The following is an 8,685-nucleotide window of genomic DNA, read 5'->3' as shown; positions in this document are numbered from 1 at the left end:
TCTTCAGCACCTAGGAGTAACGGGACTGCACTTGATATTTCCCTCTCTTTGGAACAAGATTTTGAGTCATATATGGACCTCAAACTGGTCAGGTCTGTGAACAAAGCTACACGTCTTTCAGTAACAGTCCTATACATCCAACTTGGTAATATAATCCTATTAGGTTACCTGGAGATGATGAACATGCTACACGTCTTTCAGTAACAGTCCTAACTCTAAATCTTTTCTTGATAATAATAATAATAATAATAATAATAAAGAGTCCAACTCTAAATCAAATTATAGCAGCCCTAAAACTTCTATCTTCCTAATAATGGAGTTATCTTTCATAGCACAAAACGAGGGTTATCCGAATTAAATCCCATACATTATCTTTGAATGGCACCTTAAAATAGAATATGATTATATGAGTGTGTTTCTGGATAGGATTCGGACATATGGGTGGATTCTTTTGGGATTCAGATCCCGATATTCAGGAAGACGTTCTCTCATATCTATGTTTGGATCCAGAACAAATTGGATATGTTTATTGTTTTTACATGTAGATATATATGTTATCAACCTATTTTCACTAGACCCAATAGTACAATATATTCATATCCAGGTTGGATTTAGTTTCCCTAGGTCCTATCGGATCAGGACTAACAGTCATAAATTAAATTTCATCCAATGGTTTCCATTTTTCTCAAGTTAAACCAATACTTACCAGGTCTAGGTTCAAATCTCATGATTGCAAGCCCACGGAGTTTTACACTGCCAAGACAGTGACCTGGCAGAGCCAGCGCGGCTAGATCTCTGATCCTGTGGACGGTTTCTCCATGTAAATATAAAAAAAAAATGCTTAATATGCTTCTTCTTCTTCTTCAACATTATACAGACCTGACCAAAAGGTAACTTGAGTAGATAAGGTCCATAAAAACAAGTTCCGTTATAAATGAGATGGATTTGAAAGAAATAGTGTCAGGATGAAGGTGGTAATCAGTTAAATAATTTGGCTCAGAACCAGGATAGAACCAACCCATTTTAAGTATCTGATTCTGAACCGTCCAAAATAACTCAGGTGGATAAGGTCCATAAAAACAAGTTCCATTTTTATAAACGGATCGTATTCATAACAAATAACATTAGATCCAGGTCAGAATCAGCTGAATAAATAGGTTTAGAACTGGGTCAGAACCAACCCGTTTTATGTATTTCACAGAAAACTCAATATACTCGACCCAGATTCTGCGGATCTAGGGCTAGAGTGGGTCTGCTCACAACTGGATCTAGAACCCTACTGTGTTCTGAGTCAGATCCAGATATGAAACCAGACACACTCGTTGAAAATAGGATCCACTGACGTGTCAGCCTAGATCAGATCCGTTTTCAACCCTAGTTGCAGGTACAAGGATCCTCATTTATTGCAACAACCTGTCTTTCTATTCCAGGTTTTTCTGGGTCTGTCCCAGGACAACACAGATCCAACTAGGTTCGGCACATGGGCCTGAGTGTCGGTTGACCCGGGTCCACTTTAGTTAGTTTCTTTCAAATTTTTTATGTTGCATGTTAGTTTTAGGTTGTCTAGAGGCGGTCCTAACCCTGGTGTGATTTGGTCAAACTATCAACTAGGTTAGGTTCAGTTTTTACATTCATCGAGTCACCATAGTCTACCCGACCCACTCGGTTAGCGTGGAGAAGGGCAGATTCATCCTTTCACTTGGGTAGAGGTTCAAAGCAGGCCCCAACAGCAGTTTGAAGGTTCAAACACATCTGTTACAGCAGACCACATTTTGGTTTTCGTTCGAAAACCAAACTTAGTCTGTTTGTGAACCCGATCCGGTCGGCTAGACCCGAGTCTAGCCGGTTGTGTGGTCTAGTCATCATGTTGGACTAGACCGTGTGCATAGTTGTTTCTAACAATCCTAGACTATGTTTAAATTTCTTTTAGGGGTGTTTAGTTCTGCATTCATATGGTTTTTATTGTATTTTTAGGTCTGCATTTATAGTTCGGTTTAGGTTATACTAACTCTTGCACAAAAAAGTTGCTTTTGTTTTGTGTTTGCAGTGATTTGCAGGTGAGGGCAGCAATCTCGTGCACATTCTCGTGACAAGAACATTAAGTTGCTGATTCCATTTATTATTATTATTTTATTTAGTTAAGTAGGGCCTTAGGTCAATTTTAAATCAGGTTATATTAATTTTTAATTCTACTCAAACATTTGTAATAGGCTTGGTGCTCGGTTGTTTTCGTAATTTTTTTATTTTAAAGCAATAAAGAAGAGTGAATTGTTTGGAATACATAGTCTTACTTTGTTTTCTGTGGATTCGACTCAAACTTCACCACTTTCGTGTGTGAACCGATTATTGAAATTTGGTGTATGGTTTACACTTATATTTTATTGAAAAAATTATTTTAAAAATATATTTTAAAACAAAATCACACCAAATTTTAGGCACAGTTATTGGGAAACGATGCTTAAAGTTAGGTATTTACTTTATTGCCTAGTGTTTGTTCACGTATATTTAGGATTGTTAGTTTGCTTTCGTAAATTAACTAAAATTGTTAGAACTATGCTTATATGTTAACCTGAGAGCTGCCTTATTTTTACTACCCAACAAACCTAATTAGAGTACCCAATTTAGGTAACCGAGCATATAGTTTGCTTATTGCTAAGATAACTCTATTGTTGTAAGTGCGTGATTGATTGTTTATTTGCTTTTGTTATAATTGCATGCTTCGTGGTGTAGTTTGATTGCGATTGCACGCTATAGCAGGTAGAAAACCATTTCAAGGATGTTTGTTATATCGGGTCTAACTTCAGTATATGCAAAAATGACGCTGCCAAGACCCCCAGATCCAACCCGCACTTCTCAATCCAGAACGTTTGTTTAGGAGCCGCTCTCCATAATCTAGAGCAATGCATGAGAAGGTCCCAATATACCCACTTAGGGAGTACTTCGTTCCTAATGAGTACACCCCAACCTCTTATATCATAAGACCAGATGTAAGGAAAAAAACCTTTGAGATCAAGGCCAGCATTATTCAAATGCTTTCATTTTTCTATAGCCTTAGTAATGAGGATTCTTATCGCCACCTTGATGAATTTTTAAAAATTTGTTGGACTGTACGAATTCACAACTTTGGCGATAATGCCTTAAAACTCACGCTCTTCCCCTTCTCTTTAAAAGATAAGTCAAAGCATTGATTAAAATCCATTGACTCGATTTGAATTACCACATGAGAACAACTTCAAAAAGAATTTTTAAAGAAATACTTTTCCATTGATAAAACGAATCAGTAAAGGAAAGAAATTACTAGCTTCTTGCAGTTGGAAGGAGTGCAATTCTATGAAACATGGGAAAGGCTCAAGGACCTCTTGAGAAGTTGCCTTCAGCACCAAGTACCTAAATGATAATTTGTGTAATATTTTTATAACAGTCTTACTGAGAAGAATCGCCAAATGGTAGATGTTGCTTGTGGAGGCATATTCATGCTCAAGAACGAAGGCGAAGCATGATCATTTTTTGAAACATTGAGAGATAACTCTATGCACCATGCCTCATCTTCGAGGTTTGAAAGAACTACCTCTGATCCAAATGGTCCTAAAAAGAGAAGAATTCTTGAAGTTGGGTCCAACCAAGAGCTTCAAATCAAGGTGGATCAGTTGGCTAAAAAAGTAGACCAACTGTTAGCTGAGCCAACTACAATGAATCAAATGTGTGAGCTCTATGCTAGCCCCATACACTATATAACAGACTGTCCAGCAGCACCTCACTATCCTGAGTTTGTTCAGGAGCAAGTGAATGTTGCCCAAGGTTTTAGACCAGTGCATGATCCATATGAACCTACTTATAATCTATGTTAGCAAAATCACCCTAATTTTGCATGAAAAAATCCACAAAATACCCTAGCTCCAAACTAAAATCAAGGGAGAGCCAGTGGCTTTGGCTATTTTCAAAGACCAATACTCAAAACTCCCTCCTATTAAGACAGAATGCCCAACAAGAGACTTCAACGAGGCAGTCTTTTAAGGAGAAACTCTTGCAAGTATTCATTGATATAAATGCCAACCTCAATTCATATACCCAATCAATCTCAAAACTTGAGGTACAAATGGGATAATTGGTGGAGGCCTTGAGTAAGAGGAATAAGGGGACATTACCTAGCCAACTTCTGGTCGATACTAGAGGTAAGGAACTGACCCAACCTGACTTTCATTTCACAGAGTCTCATCATGAGCAAGCCAAGGTTGTCCTAGCCTTATGTCCTGGTAAGGAGCACAAGAAGGAGACATAGATAATAGATGCTCATACATCTACACCCTCTCAGTCACCACCTAAAAACCATATGGAGAAAAAAGAAAAAATTTTGCAGGAAGAGCCCTCTACTTCCTATGATCCCTCTATACCCTTTCCTCAAGCCCTTGAAAAGTTTAGAGCTTTTGACAAACAAGGGATAAAGATGAAGAAAATGCTTGAATTATTCAAGCAAGTCTATATCAACCTTCTCCTATTATATGTCATCCAGCAAGTATACACAAAGTTTCTTAAAGAACTTTGTACACAGAAAAGAAAATCAAGATCTCTACCTAAGAAGATCTTCTTGACTGAGCAAGTGAGCTCGGTGCTTCAACACCAAGCTTCACCTAAACTCAAGGATCCTGGGGCACCGATCATCTTATGTATTATAGAGAACATAACCATCAAGCATGTTTTGCTTGATCTTGGGGTCAGCGTAAACATCTTGCTGGGTTTTCTATATGATACTTTTGGGATTGGGGACATAAAACCCACCTCAATCACCTAACAATTGGTCGATAGGTCTACCAAGATCCCTCGTGGGATATTGGAGGATGTGATAGTCAAGGTCAAGGATTTTTATTTTCTCGTTGATTTTATTGTTTTAGATATGAAAGGTACTAATGTCGTTCGCCAAACCCCTATCATTATATGCAGACCATTCTTAGCCACTGTCAATGCTTGTATTAATTGTCATACTGGAGTGATGTATTTCTCATTTGGCAACAATAAGATGCGATTAAACATCTTTGATGTTGTTATGAGACCAACGAAAAATGACAAATGTTTTCATGTGAATGACATTGATCCTTAATGGGAACAATCTGATCCACCATAGGAGCCGAAGTTTGATGATGTTATGAATGTTGCTTCAAGTTATCCCAACACTTCTTTTCAAGGATGGAAATTCGAAACCCTTCTTGACTTGGCAGAAGCCCCTACCAAAACCTCCATTCAGATCCCGCCAATGCTTGAGCTAAAGCCTCTACTGGCTTTGCTTAAGTATGCTTTTCAGGGTAAAGACCAAACTTTACAGGTTATAATTGTCACAGATCTTACTCAAGATCAAGAAAATCAGCTTATTAAGGTCTTGTGATAATATAAATCGGCAATAGGTTGGTCAGCGGTGGACCTCTAAGGAATTGACCCATCCTTTTGCATTCACTGGATTATCATGGAAAAGGGTGCCAAACCCTCCAAGGAGATGCAGAGGACTTAAAATCCCAACATGAAGGAGGTAGTCAAAAAGAGGTGGTTAGATGCAGGTATCATTTACCCCATCTCTGACAGCAAATGGGTAAGCTTGACTTAGGTAGTACCTAAGAAGTCTGGGTTCACAGTGGTTAAAAACGAGAAGGGAGAAAGTGTTCCCACACGCACCACTATGGGGTGGCGAGTTTGTATAGACTATAGAAAACTGAATGAGGCAACGAGAAATGATCACTTTCCTTTACCGTTCATTGATCAGATATTGGAGAGACTTGCGGGACAAAGCTACTTTTATTTTCTTGATGGATATTCTGGTTATAACCAAGTAGTTGTCCACCTCGAGGACCAGAAGAAGACAATATTCACTTGTCCACATGGCACATTCGCATTCAGACGTATGTCATTTGGGCTATGTAATGCCCCAGCTACTTTCTAGATATGCATGATTACCATCTTTCTTTGACATGATGGATGACGTGCTGAAAATTTTCATGGATGACGTGCTGAAAATTTTCATGGATGACTTTTTAGTTTATGGCTCATCATTTTATAATTTCCTCCACAAGCTTCGAAAAGTTCTTCAAAAATATGTGAAGATGAATCTCATTCTTAGCTAGAAAAAGAGTCATTTCATGGTCCAACAGGGTATAGTTTTGAGACATATTGTGTCCAACAAGGGGATCGAGGTAGATAAGGCAAAGGTGGAAACCATAGCCAAGTTGACACCTCCTTAGTCTGTGAGGGAGATCCGGTCCTTCTTAGTACATGTTGGTTTTTACCGACTGTTCATAAAAGATTTCAGTCAAATATCTAGACCGTTATGTAAATTACTTGTGAATGATCAACCTTTTCGTTTTAATGAAGAATTTAGCAAGGCTTTCCACACTATCAAGGAAGCCTTAATTAGTGCCCTGATCTTGAGGTCTCTAGACTGGATGAGACCTTTCGAGATCATGTGTGACACATTGGACTATGCGATGGGTGTTATTCTAGGGCAAAGAGATGCTAAAAAGCCCTATGTGATATACTACATGAGCAAAACCCTTTCTGATGCACAATTGAATTACACCACAAAAAAATAATGATCGTCATAGTCTTTGCCTTAGAGAAGTTTAGATCATGTCTGCTTGGGTCAAAGGTGGTTGTCTATTATGATCATGCTACTACAAGAATTCGATCTCAAAATTTGAGATAAGAGCAGAAAAGCTAATGTAGTAGCCGATCATCTGTCGAGACTGGTTGTAGAGACATCTAACAACTAGAGTCAGATAAATGAGTTTTTTTTGGATGAGCAGATTATGACAGTCCGACGTCTACCATGGTTTGCTAATATTGTGAACTATCTGGTGACCAGAAAGCTCCCTGAGCATTGGAGTAACACCGAAAGAGAGAGATTCCATGCTCAGGTAAAGTATTATTTCTGGAAAGACCCAGAGTTATTCCAATATTGTGCAGATCAAATGATGAGAAGGTGTGTTCCTGAGGATGAAGTAGAGAGCATCATCAAGTTTTGCCATACTCTTGGCATGTGGAGGCCATTTTTCAAGTAAGAAAACTGCAGCCAAAGTCTCGTAGTTTGGATTCTTCTGGCCCATATTGCACAAAGATGCTCATGAATTTTGTAAATATTGAATCTGCTGCCAGCAAACAGGGAACATATTCCAGCGAAATATGGTGCCCCTTATCCCCATTCTTTTGGTTGAAATATTTGATGTTTGGGGGGTTGATTTCATGGGTCCATTTTTGCCTTCATTTGGTTATATATATATATATATATATATTAGTGGCGATTGGTTACATCTCAAAGTGGGTTGGGCACTGCACACATAAATAACCATAATGTAGTACTTAAGTTCATTAAGTATAACATCTTTAGTTGGTTTGGTGTTTCTCGGGCTTTGATAAGTGATGGGGAAAAGCATTTTAAAAATATACGGGTAGATTCTCTTTTGAAAAAATACTTTGTAATGCATAAGATTGCAACCCCCTATCATCCTCAAACCAGTGCACAGGTTGAAGTGTCCAATAAGAAGCTAAAACATATTGAAAAAACTATTACATCGGATCGCAAGGATTGGTCTCAATGCCTTGATGATGCCTTGTGGGCCTACAGAACTGTGTTTAAGACCCCTATTAGCATGTCTCCATATTGTTTGATCTTTCGAAAGGCATGCCACTTACCTGTCGAATTGGAGCATAGGGCCTATTGAGCAATTAAAAGCTTAAATTTTGATTTAGCCCAAGCTGGCAAAGAAAGACGTTTGCAACTTAGTGAGATCGAAGAGTTGTGAAACGATGCATATGACAGTGCACAAACCTACAAGGCCCAAACCAAAGCTTTTCATGATAAACACATTTTGAGGAAAACGTTTGAAAATGGGCAGAAGGTTTGGTTGTTTAATTCACATTTGCAACTCTTCCCTGGCAAATTCCGGTCTAGATGGAGTGGCCCCTTCATTGTGCATGAAATATTACCTCATGGGATCGTGAGTCTAAAGAACCCATAGACAGGGAGCATTTTTAAGGTTAACGGGCAAAGGTTGAAACCATATATTTCAGATCTCCCAACTGAGCATGACCTTGAGTCCATTAATCTCATGGACAACGAAAGGTGAATATAGATCTGGCTGGCTGAAGACCTAAAACTTAGCGCTTTTTGAGAGGCAACCCAAGCAATTTTTAAGAGATTTAGGAACTTGTAAAATAAAGTCATGATGCTTTCCTCATCGGACTAACTTGCGTTTGAAATGTTCATGAATATACAGGTACGCAGGGCACATAGCAAGACAAAATGCAGGTAATATCTCTTCTACTTTATTATCTTCAGTTTATGCATGGTTGTATATTTCATAACATAACATATCATTAGGCATCCATAGCATACCACTGAGGATAGTGGAATTTAGGCACGAGGGAGGGTGTATTTTTTGAAAATATGCTTGTTTATGCATATCTTGCTTAAATAGAATGTATAGATAAGAAACATATATGTAAATTAGATTTAATTTATGTTAAAGGCTTAAGCATGTTAGATAGGATGTGTGACCCTTATATGATACTTTTTGGATGAATTCAGTCAGGATATTACGTGTAGACATATACATATGAGAGTGCATGCATGATAGTGTTAAAGTAGGGATAAATGTCTTAAAAAGGCACTAAAATGAGATATATGAAGCACCATAAAAAAAAACA

The 8,685-nt window shown here is 38.2% G+C and overlaps 1 non-coding gene across 1 annotated transcript; it reads right to left on the bottom strand.

Annotated features, from left to right (window-relative positions):
- Positions 1-3,279: 3,279 nt before the first annotated feature.
- Positions 3,280-3,385, bottom strand: LOC149813096 (small nucleolar RNA R71). The gene has a single exon (XR_016428383.1). It is a non-coding gene; the product is annotated as a small nucleolar RNA R71 (small nucleolar RNA).
- Between the last annotated feature and the right edge of the window lie 5,300 nt (positions 3,386-8,685).

Source organism: Nuphar pumila, chromosome 16 (assembly GCF_984573655.1).
Source record: "Nuphar pumila chromosome 16, dmNupPumi1.hap1.1, whole genome shotgun sequence".
NCBI classification, from domain to species: domain Eukaryota; kingdom Viridiplantae; phylum Streptophyta; class Magnoliopsida; order Nymphaeales; family Nymphaeaceae; genus Nuphar; species Nuphar pumila.
This window is presented reverse-complemented; position numbering and strand designations above follow the sequence as displayed.